Genomic DNA, 26,837 nt, shown 5'->3' with positions numbered 1-26,837 from the left:
ATCCGTATTGATTGTGTAGCATACGCCTATGACTATCCGTTCGGTCTGATAATTTACATGCTAAAATAGTAATAAAAAAAAGGTCACCATCAATATGAAATAATGACCAACACAAGATCAAAACTAGAAATAAACTAAAACCAAAGACGAACTTTAAAGAGTGTGACTAAAATAATGAAAGTAAACGAAACAAGGCGAACGGCATTGGATGACACGAGTGACGTGAGCGACGTGAGCGGTTGGCAAGCCTGAGCGAGTAGTCGGGCAGTCGAGCGTCGCCCCTCGGCGGTTGAGAACGTCCGGTGAGACGCGGGGAAGCGGGGGCGAGGGGACGAGACGAAGCGGGGAGGGGACGAAGAGCCGCACCCCTCCACCAACAGCATGCGACACGCCGACACGCCGACGACATTGGCTCGCAGGTACGCATCGCATCACACACCACACCATCCTTGCGGCGAACGAAACAATATGTCGGCGACGTGTGTACATCACATTTTTCTGCCGTACTGCTTGCTCTGCGCTATTTAAAGACCCGCCCCGCACACATACGTCGCTGCTGCCGCTGCTTTATATAACTCTTAACCCCGATACTGCCGCCCGCTCGCTGCGTGTTTACTTTCTACATATGGCGACCGAATGTGCGTCGCAACTCGCAACTCGCAACTCGCAACTCGCAACTCCACTCTCAAATCTACACGCACTCCACTCGCCCATATTGTGTACATTGCGCAATTGTCGCTTTCATCGTATGTTCCAAATTGCAGGTCTCGTGCATCCTCGTCAATTCGCCGAAGACACGTACGCAATACCGTATACTCGTATATGTACTTGTGTGCGAGAGTTGATTCATTTGTTTATTTTATTCGAATGTTTCGTATGGCAATTCGAAAGACGGCTCGGCGTGACGTGCCGCAGCGGCTCGCCGTATTTATTATTTGTATGTACTTTATGGTTTTATTTTTTAAATTAATCGACATTTTAATCAAATTAAGGTTGTCATTTATATAGCCGACGGTATTCCATTGACTTTTAATCTCAATAACAACCGAAATACTATTGCGAAATAGAAATGTCTTATTCCGACTCACATATGTCAAATAACGCTAATGTTGCCAAGTGTCACGTACATATGTATACGTACATATGTAGTGCAAAGTCGTAACAATGTTTTGCCGCCCTTAGCTAATATCTAATTTGGCGGCCCTTATGTCATTGTATTAAATAAAAAAAAACATATATTTATTGATGTAATATATAATTTCGAAAGAGACTTTGGTAAAAGCCGAGATTAGGGCCCGGTCGAACCGGATCGCTCGCTGCTGTCAGTGGCTGTTATGTGTGACTGTAAATACCAAAAAAGTATTCCAGTGCAGAAGAAAACGGCTTGGTCGACAGTGCGCAATTATTATACGTGTACCTATACAGTATTTGGAATTTTAAACAATCATATTCAGTACACATTATTAAAATTTAAAAGACATTTACCGATAGAATTATCACGTTTACCAACCACTTTTTTGACTTGCTCCGCTTTGACACTTAGGGGTGCTACTTTAGTATGCGGTCTACCTTCACATATCTACCTTAGTATGCGATCTACCTTCACGTTTTTACTTGAATATGTGGTCTCACTGTCTCAGTTCTCGCGTGTGAGACTGAGACTGAACAATACCGACCCTAATCTTAAATGAATAGGACCAACCTTAAATATATCTTTTTTTTTAGGTTTTATTTCATCAATATTTTTACAAAAAAAAAACATCTTAGCAGCCAACATCTGTTTATTTAAGGGTCAGGACAGGTTAGGTTAAGTTGAGGTTGGCCCTATTCATTTAAAATTTGGTTAAGAGATACAGTGCCCGACAGAATTAAGTGGACACTTTTTATGTGTACACAAGAACGCGGTTTTCTCAAAAAGTATTTAACATAGAGCTTTATAGTTTTCAAAAATTAAAAGTGTGCTATTTTATGATCCTAATTTAGACATTTCGTTTTTTTTCGCTTTATAGCTGTTTCGTTGACATTGCCGCATTCGTCACAATTCAAAAATTGGGTTTTATCATTCTATCTTTTGAATTGGTAGGAGACAGTTTTTTCGTTAATATTGTTCCCGTGTAGTGTTGCTAAAAATAAAATGTCGAAAAAAATCTGAAATTCATGTTTAAGTTCGAAAATTTGTGGTAGAGGTTGATAAAATTGGTGTGAGTTTTTGTGATATCGCGAGTAAATATCGTATTTCAAAGTGCTGCCGAAAAGATTTGGAATAAATTCAAAAACCATGAGTCATGGTCCATGACACTGTTGAGAATTTACCGGGAAGAGGAAGAAAAAAATGAACAAATCGACGGGGTGATCGTCTGATTTTTAAGAAAGTAAAGCAAGAACCGACGAAAACTTGTCGGAAAATTAAAGAAGACCTGTCGTTGAATATCTTGAAGAAGACAGTGTCGCGTAGATTAAAAGAAGCTGGCTTAAAAAAATGTAGAATGCGGCGCAAACCTTTAACCAGCAAGGTGAACCGAGCGAAGAGATTAAAATTCGCCAAAAAATATATTGCAATGCCTTTATCGTTTTGGAAACGAATTGTGTGGAGTGACGAACGTAAATTTGAGCTGTTCGGCACAAAAAGAAAAAGAAAAGTATGGAAAAAATCCAGTGAAGCTCTCAAAAACAAGTGTGTTGAGAAAACGATGAAATATGGTGGTGGCTCAATTATGATATGGGGCTGTTTTTCCTGGAAGGGCGTCGGAGTCCAGCCAAAATAGAAGGAATAATGGACTCCGATATATACATCGATATAATCAAAGACAATTTGGAAGAATCAGTTGAAAAAAATGGGTCTGGGTAGTACTTTCATCTTTCAACAGGACAACGACCTAAAACACAAATCGAAGAAAACAATGAAATTTTTCGAAGATACAATTTAATTAATTGAGTGGCCTCCCCAATCACCAGATATTAATACCATAGAAATTTAGTGGTCTATAATGGACCAAAAAATTTTAAAAATTTAAAAAAAATTGTTTTTTGATGAATTGTCCACTATTTGAAAAAATTTAAATGCTGACACACCAAAAATTAGTTGAAAGCACACCCAATAGACTGCAGGCTGTAATTAATTCCAAAGGATCTCATACAAGTTTTAAAAAATATATATATCTCAATTTCTCTCTGTCCACTTAATTTTGTCTACTGCTCATTTTTCCGTATTTTGCTCGTTTTTTTTTTTTTTAATAAACGGTATTGTTTTTTCAAAATATTTTTATATAATTTTTTAAACCGAAGTATCATGAATATTAGTGATTTATTTCTCTTGTGTAAAATGTATCATAACAAAAATATTCTGTCTTAAAAGTTTTTTTCTGAAGTGTCCACTTAATTCTGTCGGGCACTGTATGTATCTGCTGACGATATATTGATAGAAATGCTTCGACACCATTATGAGGCGGTAGGAAAAAACAAAAATTAACGTAATAAACATTTCGTTGCTACGATACACATAAAAAAAATTCGGGTGTGACCAACCCATGACTTTATCTATGTATTTGAGGAATATAAGAAGGTTACAAAACAAAATTCGATATTTAACTGATGACTATGATAGCGATACAAATTGAGCGCAAATGTATGGAAACTTGCACAAAACAAAAGTTCTACTTCCGGTTGTCTGATTGTGTTCAAATTTTTTTTATTACTAAAAATCACTCAGTGTCATACTCATTAAATATCAAGAAAATAAAAATAATTTTAAAGGTCAAAATAAAATATTAAAATATTGTTTTAAAAAATAATACTACTTCCGGTTTACGAATTCTGACCAAAACCCTACCAGCTCTAAGTTAGTACATAAAGGATAGAAATATAAATTTTCAGCTTAATACGTTCAGGGGTGCGGACAGAGTAGTGGGCACAACATTTTTGACCTTTCTACGAGGAAAAAAATCCCACTTCCGGTTCATTAAATTAAGTAATTTTTTTTTTTTTTTACTTAAAACCACTATTTTTATTATACACAATAAATATCAAGAAGCTTAAAACAATTTAAAAGGTCAAAATAAAATAATGAAATATTGTTTTAAAAAAAAATACTACTTCCGGTTTACGAATTCTGACCAAAACCCTACCAGCTCTAAGTTAGTACATAAAGGATAGAAATATAAATTTTCAGCTTAATACGTTCAGGGGTATGGACAGAGTAGTGGGCACAACATTTTTGACCTTTCTAAGAGGAAAAAAATCCCACTTCCGGTTTATTAAATTAAGTGATTTTTTTTTATTTTCATCAAATTGATACAAGAATTATACTTGAATTTTTTTGTGACGAACACACATGTTTAAGGGGTCGAAAAAAATAGTGGAAGAAAAATCGAACAAGAGTAAACTGCTACTTCCGGTTGACGGATGCTAACTAAATTTTATAATTAACTTGGTATTAAACTTAAACTTCTAGATATGAAATTTCAGTTCAATAAACCAAAAGGTTTCTGAAAAAATCATAAAAAAACTTCGATTCTCTAGAGTAAAAGTACTACTTCCGGTTCAGATAGAAATATTTAAAAAATATGAGGTTATAAAAATTATTATTTTTATCATATTTAAAAAAAATTCAGTCCGATTCAGTTAGTGGTTTGGGAGATAATTGAATTCAAAAACTTAAGGGGGACCACCAGTGTGACCGCGCGAAAAAAAGGTGATTTTCGGGAATTAAAATAAAAAAAACTACTGGATGGAATGTTTTATCGTTTTATGGATATATGTATAGATATATACTAAATACATAATAAAAGTTTTTAGACAAAAAAATTGAAAATTCAGCGAGTTCAACTCCAAAAAAAAAAGTACCCCCACTGCTGCACTGATAGCGACCTTCACAGTGCCTGAAATCAAAAAATTCAAAAAGTTTATTAAACTAGAAGATATTTGCCGTACCATGAACCTCGATCAAAATTGAAATTTAACAAAATGGCGGAGTTTTAAAAAAACAAATCAAATTTCGCGCATAAATTTGTTGATTTTTGGCCTGCCAAAATTACATTTTTTATTCAATCGGAAAACTGGAGGTTCATGGCACGCAGAAACATATATAAAAGATGCTGAAAAAAAATCAAATCGATCGGATGATTCATTCTCGAGTTACAACTGCAGCAAATTTGAAAAATGTAGTTTCGAGAAAAACGCGTTTGAAGTTTAAGTTACTGATTTCGTGGTTATAAATCAAGAAATATCATACCTACTGTTAATCTGCTATTCCAGGCCCATACAGTGCACCTTCCTCTTCTTCGAAAGACAGCTGTTGGGCTGCTAAAGCTTTTCTTCGAGCTAATCGGCCCTCTTTTGAAGCAGCCTGTTAACGATGATCTGCCATTCGAAGCCTCGTATCATCTTTGTCAACGGCATAATCGTTCGCTGCAGGTCCAATTATAATTCCCATTACATTGAACATTTTTAAAATTGATGAATAACCGTCATTAAATATTGATGTAGCAAAATAACTTGATAACTCTATCGTTTTGAGACCACTGTGGAGGTGTTTCGGAGCAAAGTGCCATAGCAAGCCATTATAACTTTCGTTATTGTTCTGAGTATTATTAGTAATAATTTATTACCCAGACATCTTTCGAGTAAATCACGCCGACTCAAGTCTTCAAATATTGGTTTCAGAGCATTTTTTCTTTTCCCATAAAACACAACTCTGACAGTAAGTTGACTTGACACACGAGTCGATGATCTTACTAAACTTTCGAACAAGAGTTACTACGCCAAACCGTGAAGTGTGGCCACGTTTCTTCCACGTGCCATCTCCAGAAACCGTCAAATTTGTCTCGGAGTCTTCTTCTTCCAGTGTCAACTTTTTCTCTTCTTCTACAGCTCTTTGCATACTAAATTTACAAATTGATTCTGCTGATGTCCATAAATTCGCAAAGCATCCACTGAAAGTTTGAGTATGGAATTTACGTATTACATCCATCAAACCACAAAAAAGATTCACTCCGTTTATTCCGATACCTAAAAGTCGCATCACAGCCACTATACGTCTATTTATTTCAAATGCATTACCAATCATAGGCCCGGAATTGATGTACGAAACGCCGCATTCACATATTACAGCAATTTTGAATCCTAAGCCTCGCGGACTTGCTTGATTGAACGTAATTTTTTTTTCACAAGTTTTGCACATCACTAAATTACTTATTGCAGAAAAAACAGAAATAAACTGGAGATTACTATAACCGTGCGTTGGATCAATCACAATTTCTTCGTCCTTATTGTGTAAAAGTTTGTCAGCTGACGTACTGGTATTTACGGTGGACTGTTCACATGTATGTTGATTCGCCGAAAATTTTCGTTTTTTAGAAGTTGATCTTCGCGTGGGATCAACATGGGAACCCTTTTGTTTTGAATACTGAGAACTCATTTTTGCTAAAATTTTGTACGATGTTCTCACTATAACGGTCACAATAACACTGGAAGAGAGTTTAAATGTGCCAAAGTCTAGCATCTCCAAAACAGCCAGGTATACGACCCGTTTTTAATGACTTTTCTGGCTGACAGAGCCAGAACAATAACTGCGTTATGAATCATAACGCAGTTATTATGATCCGTACGCTAACGCAACTTTCGAACCGACGTCAGCTGCTCTTCGGATGGCTGTAATTCAAAAACTATTCGAGATATGCACTTGAAAATTTAGTATGTTATTTTTAAAGGTATGGACTATCGAAATTTGCAAAAAAAAAAAACGATTTTTTCAAAATGTCACACTAGTAGTCCCCCTTAAAAAAAGAGGACACCTATAAGGCGAGGTACCATTTCCGGTCAACTTAAAAATTTGAAAAAAATTTACGTCGTGTCGATAAGAATTTCAGTAACCGATACTAAGTTTCAGTTCGATAGGACTAACGGTGTTAAAAATATCCCCAAAATACACACCCACACACATTTTTTCTAGATCATGAAAACGTGATCAGTGATCGATTCTGAGTTCGAATCAGTCAAAATCTCGAGTTCGAATTTTCGCATGATCACAAAACTTCATCTATTGTTACTACGTACATAGATAAAGTAAAAATAGTCGACTGCGATTCAAAGGTAGATCGCATGCTAAGGTAGACCGCATACTGAAGTAGCACCCACTTGGAACGGAGCAACTCAAAAAAGTGGTCAGTTAACGTAATAATTCTATAAGTAAATAAATGTCTTTCAAATTTGAATAATGTGTACTGAATATGATTGTTTAAAATTCTAAATATTGTATAGGTACGTATAATAATTGCGCGCTGCCGTCTTCTTCTGCACTGACAATACTGACGACACTCACACACATACAAACCGACCGGGCCCTAATCTCGGCTTTTACCAACAATTCGATTTTTTTTTTCGATTCAAATAAATTTAATAAAAAAACAATATTTACTACAACTGTAGTAAATATTCATTTGTTTTGTAGCCGGTTACAACAACTAGTACGTTATAAAAATAACAATCTAAATAAAACTCTATTTTATTAATATTATAAATACCTCATTTTGCTAATTCGCAATATCGAAATGTTATGTTTTGAAATATTTTGTGAAAATAAAAAAAAATTGACAATATCAAGGTTTATTTTCTCACTAATTTGTTTATTATTTTCAATATGCAATAAAAAAGGAGCTGTAGGCAAAAAAAATTTTTCAAATAAATACAACAACTTTATTAGTTTTTACAAGGCTTTTCTATGTTTCACTTCGCTGACGATTCAGTATCTATTCCTTCAGTCTTCCGATCGTTTTGAAACTTAGCCATTTTGCGCGGTTTGGTCAATGATGGAATTTTAAGTTGATTCTGAGTCGATGGTGAAAAATAATCGTAATAAATATGTCCAAATTTGCGTAATTTTTGAAGACGGTGACGTTTAATAGCTAGTAAGTAGGCTTATATATTTGACTTTCCACTTATATATTTGGCTCGTCTTGTCAGATTTTAATTGTTTATACGCCTACAACTTTTTCTTTTTCACACTATGTATATCTTATTGAATTTTGAAAACTAAAAAAAAACCTCCCGAATTTAAAAATGTTTCGGAAAGTACTATAACTAGTCTTCGGCGGTCAAGCGAGCTTTTTCCAGGAAACAGGGCAAACTACAAAGCTAGAGAGAAAAAAAAGGTTCACCATTAAAATGAACAATGGTGCGCAGGGTCGCGCCGGCCTATGGGCCTATAACCTAGTACAAAAGCGTTGAATTGATTCTGAAGTTTCATGAAAAATTTAAAAATAACTTACATATTTTCCTTATTCTATTAGAATTATTGTAACTTAAAAGTTTCAAATGAATAGTCGTTATCAAAGTCTGTTATTATGTTTTTAAATTTTATAGTACGTTATTCTGATCTGGGCTGGCCAAAGTGGGATTTTCACCACATTTTCTTAAACTCTGCTACTTATTTTATTTTTACATAGATATATACCAGGAAAACCCCAATGCGCCTTCCTAGCCAATTACAAACATTGCAGCATTTTTTATTACATAAACCGCTACATTTCGAGAGGCTGAAGAACATGAAATTCACTATTAATTGATTAATTAATCCATAGAAAAATCTATAGATTTAGACTTGTATATAATTTTTTACATATTGTACAAAAATCAAGTTCAGATATTGGTGACATTGTAGGTAGGATGGTTTTTGCCAATTTGATGGAGGAACCGTTTCAACAATGAAATCAGATAAATTGGCAAACTGTGATAGGGAAACACAAATATCCAAGTCTGACCAGCAGCATTAAAGATTAGCACGGGATCGAACCCGGCAACCTTTCGATATGATATTTTTGGATCTACTCCATGTTTTACTAAATATGGTGTAACTCAGGGTTCCACTTTAGGCCCCTTACTATTTACTATTCTTATTAATAACCTCCCTAGAGTACTATCCAATGCAACATGTCTCTTGTTTGCTGACGACATCAATTATTCTCGTCGGTCAAGGATGAGAGGCAAGCCTCTCTTTTTCAAGTTGATATTCACGCCGTCCTGAAGTTCAGTTCTATTTTAGATCTAGAACTTATTTTTTTTATAAATGTGCACTGAACTGAATACTAGTAAATGTGCCATTATGAGTAATGGACGTGCACATTAGCTCATTATATTCCAATGAATCCGTCTTGTTGAAGCGTTCGGAATCTATAGTGGATTTGGGTATCATTTTTGATCCTTAACTTCACAACACATCAAGACAATCGCTGACGTTTCCTTTCGTTGACTCAGATTTGTGTTGAGATATGCAAGGTTATTCTTCAACCCTTCGTCTTCGCTTTTGAGAAGCAAGCTAGAATATAATGCGATTGTGTGGAATCCGCACGAAGCAAACGCAAAAAGCATTTCTTCGTTTCCTATATAGGAAATGATATGGGTATTAACCATATATCTACCCTACTTCTTTCCTTTTGGATATAATTCCCTTGAACTTCAAAGAAACTTCTCATTAATTCGTTTTGTTCTCTAGCTTCTACGTGGTATAATACGTCATGCCCGTCGTTGCTGGAACAGTTGGGACTTTATGTCCCTAATAATTATGTGCGTGGTAGACATCATCATTCGATGGTTGCACCTCCTGCCCGCACAGTTCTTTATCGGATGGCTCCTATACCAAGAGCTATCCGATTTCTCAATGAAATCGTTGCTGCTGTGTCTGAATGTGATATTTTCCATTTCAGTGAGTGTAAAACCATGATTTTTTGCTCTCTTGCTTTAAACACTAATGGAGTGGTCTATTGTTATTCGACGAGCACCCAGCCAACGCCGAAGACTCATCATAAATGTTTAGTTACAATTCGGCAAATAATTAAATTGGATAGATCGAGCGTGGGTCACACGACAGTCTCTTTGACCCACAACAGTGGCGTGCCGTATCCACATTGCAGCAGAGGTCAGCGGGGGAAAAGTACCGTTGTGGTCCAGGCGGACCTGCCACTCTTCAGGTATCTTTGATTTTGTTTCGACACCTCTCTACTACTGACTTGTTTCATAATGCATTCCTTTTTACAAAACTTCACTTTGTTATTTCAGATATCTTCGAGCGTTTCGAATACCTGAATTCGTTGTATTATTATGTATGCTAGTCAAAGTATATTACCAGTTGTAATATATTATATTTTGGCTAGTTGTAATATATTATATTTTGGCTAGTTGAAATATATTTTATCTATCCCACGAAGTTATTTCATGACAATGAATTTACAATATGTATTCCGTTCTTCCTTGGAATCCGTTGCTTTCATCCACTTTTTGAATATGATTCACAGAAGCTAGGCTTTCAATGCGACCCGATTTTGATGTATGTATGTACTTATAAACATTACAACTGCTTAAGATTTGGGGGGGGGTGCCCCCAAAACATGGTTGGTAATATTCTACACTACACTGTGTAAAATAATATGCTTAATTTTATTTTGGGCGATCTATTCTTTGAAATTTTTGCACGCTTCATATTCTCGGAAAAAGTAGGTACACAAACCCTACGCACCCAGAAATCAGAAATTTACAATGATGCGACGTCGTGATCCATTTTTCGTTGACGTTAATGCAGTTTACCAATAAACGCAGAGAAACTTTTTAAAAAAACCTTTCTAAAAAATTTTAATTTTAAACAAATATTTGGTTTAAAATTGAAGCTTTCTTGTTTTCAAGAATACTCTTCACCATCAGTTCGTTCTCAACTTTCGAGAAGTTGAGTTTGGTGGTTTTAGTGAGTTGGTGATTTTGTTGATCGTGTTACGAATTTAGATTTGACGATTCGTGAACTGACAATATAGTTGATAGACTTGAAAATTTATTTGTTCTGATCAAATCATTTCGTGTAATTAAAGATGAGTTCTTTTTAAATTCACAAATCACGTGGCAACTGTACATTTGTGTATAACTATAATGTATTGTATGTAATATTGATTGATCGTAAAAAGAAAAAATATGAGGGATGGGGCCGCTAGTAGCTAGTACTATCTCTGGCGATTAAAATCGATTATTGGTAACTATAGATAGGGCGATTTATTCAAGATTACGAAAGTGTAAACATAGCACTAAAAGAATATAATTTCAATACTGTTTCCAAGAATGAAATTGATATTTTGAAAATTTTGATTGATATTCTTACTCCCGTTGAAACCACAATCAAAGAATTAAGCAAAAATAGTGCATTTTTAATAACAGCAGAAGGAGTTTATACATTTTTATTTAAGAAGTTAGAAGAAATAGGGTCTCAAACAACCAAAAAGTTGACACAAATTTTAGAAAACAGAATGAATGAAAGACGTAATAAGTCGGTAATAACTAGAGGTAGGATAGCCAAGGTGCCGCTCATTGTTCAATTGTTGTAAATCCTTTGTAAAAAAGGTTCGGCAAACCTTTAACAATGCATTTACAACAATTGAACAATAAATGGCACCTTGGTTATCCTGGCTCTAGTAATAACATTACTAAATTACCTAAATACAGCAATTATTCCAAATTCACAATAAAGCCGACATCAACAGCGTGTGAGTATTCAAATAAATTTATATAAAATAAAACTATTCAAATAAATTTAATAAAATGATTACTATTACATTAGTGATGTTTAGGCGGTTTATATTACAAATACTGAGCGAAGCCGGGTAAAACCACTAGTATATCTATGTATCATATATATATAATATATATATATATATATATATATATATATATATATATATATATATATATATATATATATATATATATAAATGAATGTCTGTCTGTGTCTCGAATAGGCTCCTAAACCACTGAACCGATTACGGTGGAACTTTTACCATTTGTCCGGGAAGATTTCTGTGAAAAAAATCGCCCAAAAACGGGAATAGAAACGGGAATGAGTGTCCTTGCAACGCTATAATTTCAAATGTTTCGCATCGCGACCAACGTGTTCGCTGTCTGCGTTTTTCCTACAAATGGTACGGGAACGGGAATTGCATGCTTTATTGTGACATTGCAACGCATGCCGGGTTCAGCTAGTTATACCAGCAGCATAGCTCGGTCGTTAATCTTCTGCTTAGCGTGGAAAGGCGGCGGGTTCGATCCCTGAGCCCGGGCCTCGAATGAAAATGAATTTTTCAGAGTATGCTGTTGGTTAGACCTGGATTTGTGACTTCAGGTTGATCGTTTCCTATCAGAGTTTGCCAATTTTCTCTGATTTCATTGTTGAAACGGTTCCCAGAAAAAAAATTGGTTAAAAATCCCTCCTATATACGATATGTCACCTATAATTTGTTATTAATTAATGTACAATAAATAAGTTTGTGTACAAATTAATAGATGTCTCATTGATTTACGAGTTTGACAGTGTCTCGTAATTCAGTGATTTATATAAAAAATGCTGAATTGTATTTTGTAAATTTGTAATTGGCCAAGAAGGGATTGGGGTTTACCTGTAAGGCCTTCCTGGTATATATGTAAAAAATAAATAAATATATCGAAAATTATGCTTAGTACATATGTAATTACCTTTTTTTATTTTCGAATATATTCGAATAGCTCTAGGTTTACTATCCGATATTCGAATATTTGGGATCCCTACGTGTCACCCAAGTTTTTCCCCTCGGGCGCAAACCACCCTAGCTTCGGCTCGTGAATATTTCTGCAACCTTTGATTGTACATATTATATATTATCAGTCGATATGGGAGATTCCAACTAAATTTCGAGCACCATAGCAGGAACGGAAGTTGCAATAAATTAACGTAATATAATTAACTTATGCGCCGTTTGAAAATTTTCAATCTGGACAAAATTTTCAATATACTAGTTGTTTTACCTGGCTTCGCTCAGTATTTGTAATACAAACAGCTTAAACATGGCGAATATAATATGTAGTAAATAATCATTTGTTACATACCTCCTTTACATTTCACATGGTTTTTTTTTAATAAATTTATTTGAATCGAAAAATATATATATCGAATCGTCGTCATAGAAACTTTGATTTGTTTTCGATGTTACCAACCAACATTACATACATACTTACATAGTATGTATGTAATGTAAAAATCAAATAATTGAACTTGTCAGTCTTCTTTTAACGAGCCGGGTCATCTTATTTCTGTTTCTCAAAGAGAGGGGCTACCTCACAAATAATAAATTTTTCGTTGATCATCACCTCTTTTTTGTTTACTTTTCCTGTTAACTCTTGGAGCCCGGGGTGTGTTGAATACCGGTCTCCGCCACGGGCCCGAATGTAAAATGCCTGAAAACGCAAATATCGGAAGGGAAAGATTGAAAATCGAAAGATCAAAAAAAAAAGGGTGCATGGTAAACAGACATGTAATAATACTGAGCAACAAAAAAAAAATACCAGAGCGGAGACAAGCCAATCTTTGCTAGGTTTGACCCACTGAATTCGAATATGATATTGATTTTTGTTGGTGGGTGATCGTTTACGAGATATGGGCGTTTAAAAAAATCCGCGATTTTTAAAGTTTTTTGGCTTTTGCGGTCTTTAAAGATTGGTTAGTCTCCGCTCCGGTTAATTCAAAAACGTGATTTTTTGTTGCTCAGTGTAATTAGAGGTAGGATATCCAAGGGGCCGCTCATTGTTCCATTGTTGTAAATCCTTTGTAAAAAAGGTTCAGCAAACATTTAACAATGCATTTACAATATTTGAACAATACGCGGCATCTTCTGGGTCCGGGCTTTAGTAATAATCGAGCTATTTTTTATGGGTTTTTTTTTGTACAATTTTATTTCTTATATATTTTTTCATCGACAATTTTCAACGATAGTAATGTGTTTTATATAATCATCATAAATCAGTTAGGTGAGGTCAGGTATTCTGCGCGCGCACATTAATACGGGAGGAAAAGCCTGTTCCTCTTGTTCCTGTTGTATACTGCTCGCGCAAATTAAGTGCGTAGGTACCGTTTACCATGCACCCTTTTTTTGATCTTTCGACTTAAGATCTTTCGATTTTCGATCTTTGCCTTCCGATATTTGCGTTTTCGGGCGTTTCACATTCGGACCCGTAACGGAGACCGGGTACATACCTATGTATGATGACAATAAGAACTGTAGAAAGAAAATAAATGACACTTTAAATAGCAGATTGGATGTTGAAGATTTACTCAGTTAGTTGTACGTATTGTAAGTATTCGCTCAATTTGGGTAACAGAAAAGTGTCGAAAATCAGTCCACTGTTTTTATGATCATCGGTCGAAACCGTGACGACGCCTTTCACCGCACTTGGCTGCCATCACTCGAATGCTATTTACTTCTGCTTGTTGCTTATCAATATTATTATTTTTTTACGGCGAAATTCATTCTTATTGCCTCTTTTAAGTTGGACATCTCAATCTATACCGTACATTCATATGTGCGTCTAATCGACGAATTAAAATATAATATTTTATATAATTTTTAATTAAAATAAGTGATCTCGGTACATAGGAAATTACTTAAAGAGCACCAAGTCAACGCCGAAGTCTAGTAATAATATGCAAAAATCGGCGTTGGAAGGATGCTTTTCAAATAACTATAGACCGTTCAATTAGTGTAAAAAGCAAGAGAGCAAAAAAACATGGTTTTTCTAAGAAATTGACATTTTTAAGTGAAATTAAGTGAGACCTATTTTTGTTGAAATTTTTTTTAATTGCATGTAACAGAATTGGAGGAGTCGTTTGCATTTATAAAATGAATTGGTTCATATTAGATATTTATTTATTTGAAAGCTTTCGTTATAATTAAGGAAAGGTGGTCAGGATGCTTTAGCCCAAAAAAAGGGTTTACCATTGTCAAATTATATTATCAACATTATTTTTGCTCTAGCTTTGTGGGACAATAATAAACCCATTTTCTTGGGAAATGAAACACCACCACCGAATACTAGTTAGGCAAGAGAAAGTATGTTAGGCAAGAGAAAGAATATGTTAGGCAAGAGAAAGTATACGAATAAAAATGTATATCCATGCATATGTACTAGGGTTTCTGTATTCCCGGACTTTTTCAATTCCTGGGACACGGGACAGAGTCTGGGATCATTCTCGGGATTCCCGGGATCCCGGGACACATGTAAAAAAAATTTTTTTTTTCAATTTAATATATTTAAATATAAAAAAATGTAAACAATACATATTATATCTTTTAACTGGAAAAAATGTAATTATAAAAGTAAACTTATTTAAAGTAGCTTCTTGAAAATACTAAAATATTTAAATGATAATCCGAAAGCCTATTTCTTTTCGATAATGATAATCCGAAAGCCTAAATTTTTTGAAAGAAATTTCCAAAAATTTCCAGCAATGGAAAAAACTCTTTCAGTTTCGGTCGAAGTTGGTTTTATTGTAAAAAGGGACGAACACATTTTTTTTAATTATCGATTTTTATTCTTGTCAGCATGTATATTTTAATTTCGTTTTTAAAGTCGATGTTATTTTAATTTACGTTATTTTGTATATTTATCTTTGATAACTCCTTATTAATTTCTTCATTCACCGTCAAACCCACAATTGTTTCATCTTCATCCGAATCTAAAAGAGTTTCGTCAATACAAGAAGGATTGCAAGGATTGCTCGCTTCATAATAGTTTCACCGTAGGATATATGTACATTCGCTTTTATTACAATATTTAAAGAATGTTTTGTTCGGTATAAAATTAGAAAACAGTTTTAGGCTTCTTCTTTCTTCGATTTTAATTTTCAATTCTCGGAATAATTCATCGGTAAGGTCAAGTCCTTCGGTATTGAGATTTTCCAAAAATAGAATTACAAGAAACGATTTTGGCCAAACGCACAGAACCATGCTCATAAAACTTCCACGTTCGGGGAATGCGCTGTACTTACTGCTAAACAACAAACCTTTGAGAATATACTACGATTCTTTGTGTATTTGATTTATTATTTCCCTTCGTGCAGTCGTGAAAATGTTGTATATTTTCAAAAAAATTTTAAATCTAATTCCCGGGATTCAAGATAAGAATTCCCGGGACACGGAACAACAAAAATTCCGTGAATTCCCGGGAATGTCTGTCCCGGGTCAGAAACCCTAATATGTATATACATATTATGTGAAATTGTCTGGACGAATTCAAGGGCGAATTTGTTGAATGTCTACTGCGCAGCTTGACACTCCCCATTCCACTAATGTTTATCCCTACAAACATAATAATTATTTTGTTATTTGTGTGAAGACCAAAGAGAATGATGTGTCTTTTCGTCTGATTGTTGTCTTTTTTCGTTTGGATTCAAAACAAAAATAATAAAATTTTTAGCTTTAATGTGTGAACTGTGATAATTTAGATTTAATTTTAATTTTTCATACGAGAAAGTACAAAAAAAAGAAATAAGCATTCAACGATAACGCTTAAGTGTGGCGCAGGTTATCTGAAAATTTCAGTTTTTTTACACGAATATTGTTCTACTCGTGTTTCGCTCGGTATTTGTAATATAAACCGCTTAAACATGGCCAATCTAATAACATTGTATTAAATTTATTTGAATAGTTTTATTTTATTTAAATTTGTTTGAATATTCATTTGTTCGATAACGTCACTGATTTACGAACCAACAATACTTACATATGTACTTACTAAGGCCTGTCGCACACACGGTCACTCGCCACTGCCACCGGTGGCAGTCACAAGCTGCGGAATGCATTTCTCATAGCGTTTGTATGGTGGTCCGTACGCACCAAACCAACGACGATTTTGGGCCAACTTTTAAAACCAGTAGCAGCGTACAAAATATCGAAATAAAAATTAAATTAAAAAATTGAAATTAAATATCAAAATTAAGCTAAAGAGCGAGATGGAGCTAAAATTAGATCATCATTGATGTTTTGAATTACAACAATGTTTTGAATTACGACGATACGCATTACAACCAGAGAAATATTATAATTTCTTTGATTACGAGTGAAAAAAACCTTGTTGTTATTTCTTATTAAAAGTCGTCACGATATACTACTGTGTTTCCGCCGTCGATGAAACATTTAACAAATAAAATGTCGGTGATTTGTCAAAGGGTTTTTTTTTCTTTCGCCGAAATAAAATTAATAATCACACATTATTCGATAAATTTTACCTCTGAGATGGATTTAATTATTTGATTTATTTCGACGAGAGAAACAATTGAAGACATTATCCGATAAATTTTACCTCTGAACTGATTTAATTAATTGATTTATTTCGACGAGAGAAACAATTGAAGACTAAAAAAATTTCGATTGATATACCGACAACGCTCCGGATTGCGACCATCGCTCGGTCACCCATACTAATACATGAGATATTCTCAGTAACTGCGCATTACGGGGAAGTAAAAAATAATAATTCTTTGATTTTTTTTCGATCTTAGTGCGTATCTTCGTAAGTCAAAACATCTTCGACAAACAAAAGTCGAGGATTACCTGTATGTGATTGTTGATGATCTAATTTTAGGTCAATCTCGAAAATTTATTTAAATTGGGCATGTTCTGTTTTAACTTTCAATATTTTATTTGAATTTTAATATATTGATTATAGTTTTATTTTGATATTTGAATTTAATTTTAATATAATAATAATAGTTTTTAATTTGGTATTTAATTTCAATTTTTAAATTTAATTTTTATTTCGATATTTTGTACGCTACTGGTTTTATCCTGCTGGTTAAAACGTTGGCCTAAAATCGTCGTTGGTTTGGTCCGTACGCAGCATGGGACGCGCGCAAACACGGCGACGCGTCACTCACCACTCGCTTCACGCTGCGGAATGCATTTCTCATAGAGTTTGTATGGGATGCCCGCAAACACAACCACCGGTGGCGGCCACCAGTAGCGAACAAAAGTGGCCGTTTGTGCGACAGGCCTCTTTCAAGTCTCTTTCGAAATTACATATGTATATATTAGGCTTTTTGTAATGTAACACGGTGTATCTTTTTACTCGGTATTTTTAATGTTTCACAAGTAATTAAACGAAATAATGTTCACGCGTACATAATAACAATTCATAGTTATATATTCGTCAAATTGCAAAATTTTGAATAAGAAAAGCTACTTTTATAATATAATTTTCTTTATAAAAAAGCTTAACAAGAAATGAGTTATTGAACCCTTTTTTCTAAAAGCCCTGCATATGTATGTAGAATACACACATACATACATACAATTAAGTATTTCTTGATAAATAGTGAAATTAGCAATGGAAAGTATCCTAAATCTAATAAAATAAAATCAATATTGTATATATCTAATACCCGGTTTGTAATATCAACAATATCTATACGGTTTCGGCGGCTTAATATTTGTACGTGTAATAATAGTTAAATACACCATAAAAACCGCAGTTAATCAGGCAGTCTATTTAAATTTTGATTTGCAGATTCTAGCTCATTTAAAAATGCAATTTTTAAAATGCAGTTTTAAAATACCTCTTAAATCACTCGCTTTTTAATTTTAACAACGTCTAACCTACTTTTGCGGTAGATTGGATACAAATAAGGATGTTGCGGAGATTGCGCCAGAAGATTACCAACGATGACTTACAATTTGCTATTTGAATTTGTCTCCACGAAGAAGTGGTAGTAAATTATCAAACATGTTTCGTACTATTACGAATCTCGTATATTTACTTATATCATATCTTCATCTTTTTGAGAAATCTATATGTATTTTTGTCCAGTATGCAAATCCACGATTTTCAATTTAGGACCACAAAATGGTATCCTAACTAAATGAGGTCACAAATGAGCAATTTTTAAATTAGAGAACATCGATTTAGGATCTAACAGTAAAAACATCGAGATGAGTGTGTTTTTGCGCTATGCAATTTTATTTTCAGTATCGAACCACTAAATTTGGGCCAAAGCCCGAAAATGTTGGACTTTGGCGAATAATGCCGGTTAGAACTCCATACATATGTACATACGTATGTAGTTCCCCTTAAGAATGTCCGTTCGCTGTATAGTCAATTTCTCAACATTTTAAGTCGGCTATGATCGCGTTGTGCACACAGTTTTTGCAACTCGTTTTGGCAAACGTGTCAAGCCATGTGTCACATGTCACTATGCACATAAAAAAAATGCTTGTTAGGCTACCACTAGGTATAGTTCTCCTTTATATCTATACTAGTGGTTTTACCCGGCTTCGCTCGGTATTTGTAATATAAACCGCTTAAACATGACTTATCTAATAATAAACATTTTATTAAATTTATTTGAATACTCATTTGTTTGTTTTTTTTATTAAATTGACTGTCACGAACAAACAAACTCTCTACGACCCCTAGGGCTTTGCCCCCGACGCGAAGGCGGCTTCGCCCTCGGCGCCTCCGCCCCCGGAACTTGAATCGAAAATCGAATCGGTGACTATAAATCGAAAAAAAACCTACAAACCAACGAACGAAGGTTACATACATACATATATGTAAAGTCTCTTTCCAAATTATATATTAGATATGCATACGCACCGACAAATCTCGAAAGATAACTCTCGCTCTTATATATGAGATGATAATAATGATGCTTTGTGGTGTAGTTTTACTTTTATTAAACTATCGAATAATTAGTTTGTAAATAAAATGTGCTAATTTATAAGTTACTTTTTGCCTAATTGATCCATTACCAAGTATCATTTTTATTTGAAAGAATCCATTTTTAATTAAAACTCGTCACTCGACTATTTTACCAATCCCAATTCGGAGAAATTATCATTCAACACTCTTATCTGTCAATGCAGTCACCAGTTCAACAATCGCATGATTTTAAATTAGTTGTTGTTCTGCCGATTTGCAAACATGCAACTAGAACTGCATACGACTGCTGGTCAGATAGATAAACATATTTATGTATTATATTTTGATAAGTGACATTAGAGGGTAATAACGAATTGTCTAATTTGTATACCTATTAAATTTTCGATGATTGAACATTTGTATCAGTGGCGTGCCGTGGAAATCTCCCTATTTTTTATTTATCACACAGCTTTACTTACGTGAGTGAAAGCAGGACACAAGAGGATAGGTGACGTCATACCAAGTCCCCTTATATCCTACTCGCTCACACGTAAGTAAAGCCGTGCGATAAATAAAAAAAGAAAGATTTTCACGGCACGCCACCGTTAAGTATTTAAGTATCTACTATATAAAACACTAATGTTTGTGTCGTCGTGTGTGGTCGCTTTGTTTGTGTGGTCGTAGTTATGTATGTGGTCAACCATCGGTCGTTGGTTGTGTCCATCGTTGGGTGGAAATAACACGTTCGATTTTTATTTCCCCGCAGTGGGTGCTGCCAGATGGGGCCCCGCCAAAGGCGCCACAGGGGGCGCAGCACCCATGGGGCCCCTGCTGGGGGCGCAGCCCCATAAGGCCTCTGTCGGGGGCGCAGCCCAATAGGGCCTCTGTCGGGGGCACAGCCCCCAATAAAATAAATGAAAATATTTTTTTTTTATTTTTAAAATTATTTTTTTAATTTTTTATACACCCCGGGCAAAGCCGAGTAATAAAGTAATATATTTTTTTAAATCTTAATATATAATTTGGAAAGAGACTTTGTATGTATGCGCCGATTCGATTTTGGCGCTGATTCGATTAGGCGTTGATCCGCCTTAGTTCAGGGGGGCGCAGGGGGCGTAGCCCTAGACGGAAAATGCTCAGGGGGGCGCAGGTGGCGTAGCCCTAGACGGCGAAGGTTCAGGGGGGCGTCGCCCTAGACGGCAAATGCTTAAGGAGGCGCAGGGAGCGTAGCCCTAGACGGCAAAGTTTCAAGGGGGCGTAGCCCTAGAAGGCAAATGCTGAGGGGGGGCGCAGGTGGCGTACCCCAAGACGGAAAAGGTTCAAGGGGGCGTAGCCCTTGACGGCAAATGCTCAGGGGGGCACAGGTGGCGTAGCCCTAGACGGCAAAGGTTTAGGGGGGCGCAGGTGGCGTAGCCCTAGACGGAAAATGCTCAGGGGGGCGCAGGTGGCGTAGCCCTAGACGGCAAAGGTTCAGGAGGGCATTTTATAAATTTTTATTTTTTAACATTTTTTTTATTTTTTTATACACCCCGGGCAAAGCCGGGTAATAAAGCTAGTATTAAATAGAAAACGTGCCGTTTGGTCATCATTCCAAAAGGTTATTTGTGTGCGAACATTGGTTTTCTACCCGAACACCACACTGAGATGAGCTGTTTTACGCAAATCTGCCGCGGGTAGTAGGGCATCCATCCAAAATTAACGTTTGTTTGCGCAGTCACTCGGGAAAGTCACCGCTACCGCTGTCTTACCGATCCAAATAGTAATTGTTAGAAATTTCAGAAAGATACTTGTATAGTGTACGTATCCTAGCTTTGCCAAGCGCATGTTTCATGTTGACATTGGTTGAAATTTTGATTTTTAAATGCTTTTTATTATTACGAAATTATGTTCAAAATACATCTTATATCTATTTTAATAGCTACTGATCTACTGATCTTTTTCTATTTTACAAATTTAATTTAATTTTGTTAGTAATCATAGTATTATATTATTCTAATGTTAATGTACAGCATAATAGGAAAAAGAGCTCAAAAACCTATTTACAATTCTTATTGGTTGAAATGCTTACGTGCATTGCTATTTAAAACAAATCCTTTCGTTGTTTTAGTAATTTCAAGTGAAAATGCGATGTCGCTCGAAGGACGCTGCCCAAATTCGAATGGGACATATTACACTATCAATACGGATCGTGATATTCTAGTCTATGTCAATATTATAAATATTTTCGACGTCAATGTGCAGTATGAGTTTGTAGAGGATACTCGTGTTTTGCTTGTTTGAGCCCTCAAAATGAACAATAGAAAAAAAGCCTCTAGCTTTGTCAAAATCCCACCTCAAAATTATTTTTTCTAATATTCTTTTTCGTACAAATATGTTAAAATACCAACGAATCCATCTGAACATCAATTATACAAATACACGACAGTTACATGAAGGGTCTCTAGGTAGTTGTAGTAAAGTGACAGTACGCAAGTGGTACGCAGCCATGGGCGTGTATATTCGAATCTCGGATGCGCCTATATAACTAATAAGTACCTAAGTTTTAATTATAGTGATTTTATTCATACATATGCTATGATTTTGTCCGGAACCGTATAGTTTTGGGGCAGGGCAAGTTGCCAATAGGCTCCATTGGTAGCATATTATTTAAATTGGTAACATCTAATATATAATTTCGAAAGAGACTTTGTATGCATATATGTATGTAAGTATGTAATGCATTAGAAGAAGAATAATTGAAAAATACCCCATTAAATTAAAAAAAAAAATGTAAATCGTATTAATTCTTCGCTGATTATGTAATTGAACTGACGAAAATCTATAAAAAAAAAGGTTCGTGCTAAGAAAATGACTAAACTTTTATTTAGTATACATACACACATAAATAATTTGATATTATATAATTGAAATATTGTGTCCAGCGGCGGTTTATCATACATTGAAAATAAGTGCGCGCTTGGGGCCCCGAAATGGGTCTTTGCTACCAAAATTTACAACTTAACAATTTATTATCATTGTCCACTATCGTTCGTAAGCCAAGAATAAATTAAATTAATACCTAATTTACATAGTATTTTAAAATAGTACCTATTTTACTCCAAAAACTGTTAGTAGTAAACAAATAAAAAAAATATATCGTTTTGTAAAATCCTTATGGAAAACCATATTCTGAAAATCATGATAAAAACCGATGATAGCATTTTTTTAACTGAAGTGGGAGGGCCTCAAATTTAAATGCGCCTGGGCCCCCCATTTACTTGATCCGCCACTGATTATATCAAATTATACTTTGAAGTATACACGTGAATTAAAAAGTACAGCTTAAATATCAGAGCAATATGAAAAATATACTTTAAAATTATCATTTTACTTTTTCGAAGTCATTCATTGTTATCTTTTTTGTTGTTAAAGTTTCACATCCCGTAATGGACCTTAAGTGAAATTTCACCCCCGACATTCGCTATCCCACCCGCTCCAATTCGCCATTGCGCATGGCACTTTTTCAAGCGCTTATTCCAGTAATTATAGGAAAAACAATTTTTGGTTTTGTAATGGGGTGAGTGACGAATGCACTTCTGCCGCAACAAGTCAGTGTCAGGTTGACACTGGTCCTTCGCGAAACGTTCCCAGTACCACCACCTTGGTTCGTCTATCATGGAGTACGTCGATTTCGAGTATTTGAGTGTTCTGTTTTCGCGCTCGGTTTACATACGGGAACATCAACAGTCTATAGAAAACGTTCGTACTTTTTTATTCTTGTTATAATATCGCTTTTGATTTATTTACAGATATTAATCTATTATATGTTTTATTCTGCTTATACATTTATAATTGTATGAATAGTTTGATTTAAAAAGTTACATTCATTTAAAATTTTAGTTACATTCATTAATTTGCTTAAACATTTAAAATTTTAAAGGCAATAAATATTCCTCAGTATTTAATTTAAAATTTATTATATTAATGGATTATTAAAATGGATTATTCCGGACAAGAAAATATTTTTCGGCTTTCAAGCATATATATATATATATATATATAGATATAGAATAGAGTACAATGTAATATAATTAAAAAATATTAACACAAAAGAGTATATATATATATATATATATGTGTGTATTTAAATTATTTTATCTCCATATGTCCGCAGTCATACTTACAATATAATTAAAAAATATTAACACAAAAGAGTATATATATATATATATATATATATATATATATATATATATATATATATATATATATATATATATATATATATATATATATATATGTGTGTGTATTTAAATTATTTTATCTCCATATGTCCGCAGTCATACTTCCTGTAGGAAAAAATGATTCCAAGTTTATTTTGAATTTAATTTTTTTAACCCGTATTAACTAATTATTTTCTGGATCCGCTAGTGTCGGGGGGGCAAAGTCAATACACAGTATTTTGAAACAAAAATGATTCAGATTATAATTTCTAAAATATGGTCGAGCGTAGCCAAATATACTTTCCATAAATTGCAAAAACCAATTTCTTGTCGGGTAAGTAATGAACTAATGTGGTGCTATCTAATTTTGAGCTTGGAAATCCCAAAGGGCGTCAGATATTAATCGTACTGCGTTATACTGAGGTTTATATACAACAAGTCTCTTTTCAAGAGAATATGAGCTCTTTTTTGATGAAATCCTTCCTTGCAAATATAAAATAAAATTGTTGCAGATATAAAAAAATATAATCTGATTTAACCAAAATACTTTTATTTTATGAGTGTTAAATATAATTCACGTTGTACTATTTTGTAAAACAAAACGCTTCATAGTTACCAGCAAAAATTGCACTGTTGGTAATACACAGGTACGCCACTGTGTCCATTTCATATAAATAAAATCATTATTTTAGAATTTTTAATTTTAAAACTTTCAAAAATTCATATAATTGGTCCACAGGATTTAAAATGATAATTCCGTGAGATCCGAAATGTTGGCAAACTGCTGTTCTAAATGATCTTATGTTAAATTTTGAATTAGTTTTTAATGTCGACGCTTTATTGTGAATAAAATTAATAATTTTTGAGAAATGTCTTTTTTTAAATTCCATTTGGCAACAGTAAGTTACAGTGCCCGACAGAATGAAGCGGACACTTCAGAAAAAAAACTTTAAGACAGAATATTTTTGTTATGATACATTTTACACAAGAGAAATAAATCAGTAATATTCGTGATACTTAGGTTTAAAAAATTATACAAAAATATTTTGAAAAAACAATACCGTTTATTAAAAAAAAAATTTTTAAATTTAATTTTAAATTTTTTGGTCCATTATAGACCACTAATTTTCTATGGTATTAATATCTGGTGATTGGGGAGGCCACTTAATTAATTAAATTGTATCTTCTTCGAAAAATTTCATTGTTTTCTTCGATTTGTGTTTTAGGTCGTTGTCCTGTTGAAAGATGAAAGTACTCCCCAGACCCATTTTTTTCAACTGATTCTTCCAAATTGTCTTTGATTATATCGATGTATATATCGGAGTCCATTATTCCTTCTATTTTGGCTGGACTCCGACGCCCTTCCAGGAAAAACAGCCCCATATCATAATTGAGCCATATTTCATCGTTTTCTCAACACACTTGTTTTTGAGAGCTTCACTGAATTTTTTCCATACTTTTCTTTTACTTTTTGTACCGAACAGCTCAAATTTACGTTCCTCACTCCACACAATTCGTTTCCAAAACGATAAATGCATTGCAATATATTTTTTGGCGAATTTTAATCTCTTCGCTCGGTTCACCTTGCTGGTTAAAGGTTTGCGCCGCATTCTACATTTTTTTAAGCCAGCGTCTTTTAATCTACGCGACACTGTCTTCTCCAAGATATTCAACGACAGGTCTTAATTTTTAATTATCCGACAAGTTTTCGTCGGTTCTTGGTTTACTTTCTTAAAAATCAGACGATCACCCCGTCGATTTGTTCATTTTTTTCTTCCTCTTCCCGGTAAATTCTCAACAGTGTCATGGTTTTTAATAGAAAAAACCGTAATATGATCTATTCTTCCAATAATTCTCGCAGCGCTTAAGAGGGCTGTACACCCGAAACCTTAATTTTGTTACCGTTCCTTTCTTTGATATATATATTGAGTGTATGTATATATTGAGTGAATGCGACAATATATATATCAATATATATATTGAGTGAATGCGACAGTTGCGCTTCGACCAGATAAAACGTATTTTAAATTGACAAAATCGAGGTATCGTATTCTACTATTTTCTCCTCCAAAACTGGACCAATTTTTAAAAAAATTTCATCATCGGTATGAGAAAGATACTTTCTGTGCATCTATCGGCGTATTTTTTTTAAAATCGACCGTTAAAAAAGCACGCTGGACTCGTTTCGTGGGTGTAAAAAAGAGGCGATTTTATAGATTTTTGGCGGCTCCTAGCTCCTTTAAAAAATAATTAATCAAAAAAATAAAACGATAGATGCACCCCAATGGTGGATATCCATAGCATATTAAAAAATAATTTCTCTAGTGCCATAATTGAGGAAGGGAGAAGTATAGTACGTTTGTATGGACAAGGTGCTGCTGTCCAGCCCTCTTAAGAAGGCTTGATACCCGAAAACTTAATTTTGTTGCCGTTCCTTTCTTCGATATATATATTGAGTGAATGCGACAATATATATATATATATATATATATATATATATATATATATATATATATATATATATATATATACATATATATATATATATATATATATATATATATATATATATATATATATATATATATATATATATATACATATATATATATATACATATATACATATATATATATATATATATATATATATATATATATATATATATATATATATATATATATATATATATAAAATATTTTCTATGTTTGTCTTCGTATTTTTTTAAAAATCAACCGTTAAATTAGCATTCTCGACTCTTTTCGTGGGTGTAAAAACGAGGTGATTTTATAGATGCTTGGTGGCTCCTAGCTCATATAAAAAATAACTAATCAAAAAAATAAAAAGATAGAAACATGCCTATGGTGGATATCCATAGCATATTAAAAAATAATTTTTCTAGTGCCATAATTGAGGAAAGGAGAAGTGTAATACGTTTGTATGAACAAGAAGCTGGTGTCCAGCCCTCTTAACTTTCAAAACTAGAACTTTAATATGCATATTTATAATTAAAGCCAAAATTCCATCGTTAATTATTTATCAGTCGACAATCAACGTAAATAACTGAAATTATCCTGTTTTTTAAATCCAAACAGTATTAGTAATTACATAGTTTGAATTTTCGCTGATTATGTAATTGACTGCAAATAAGATTGTGCTAAAAAA

General features: G+C 33.9%; 1 protein-coding gene across 4 annotated transcripts in view; it reads left to right on the top strand.

Annotated features, from left to right (window-relative positions):
- The first annotated feature begins 213 nt into the window (after window positions 1–213).
- The window catches only part of LOC143918133 (uncharacterized), a 42,728-nt gene continuing 16,104 nt past the window's right edge, over window positions 214–26,837 (top strand). For 2 of the 4 annotated variants that reach the window (XM_077439869.1, XM_077439852.1), the window contains exon 1: window positions 214–419. The gene's annotated coding sequence lies outside the window, so the exon portion shown is untranslated. The remainder of the gene's footprint in view (window positions 420–26,837) is intronic. The other 2 variants (XM_077439861.1, XM_077439877.1) reach the window with 2 other exon arrangements.

This window comes from Arctopsyche grandis, chromosome 1 (genome assembly GCF_051622035.1).
Source record: "Arctopsyche grandis isolate Sample6627 chromosome 1, ASM5162203v2, whole genome shotgun sequence".
Lineage (NCBI taxonomy): Eukaryota > Metazoa > Arthropoda > Insecta > Trichoptera > Hydropsychidae > Arctopsyche > Arctopsyche grandis.
Note: the sequence above shows the minus strand (reverse complement) of the source record. Positions and strands in the feature narration are given on the sequence as shown.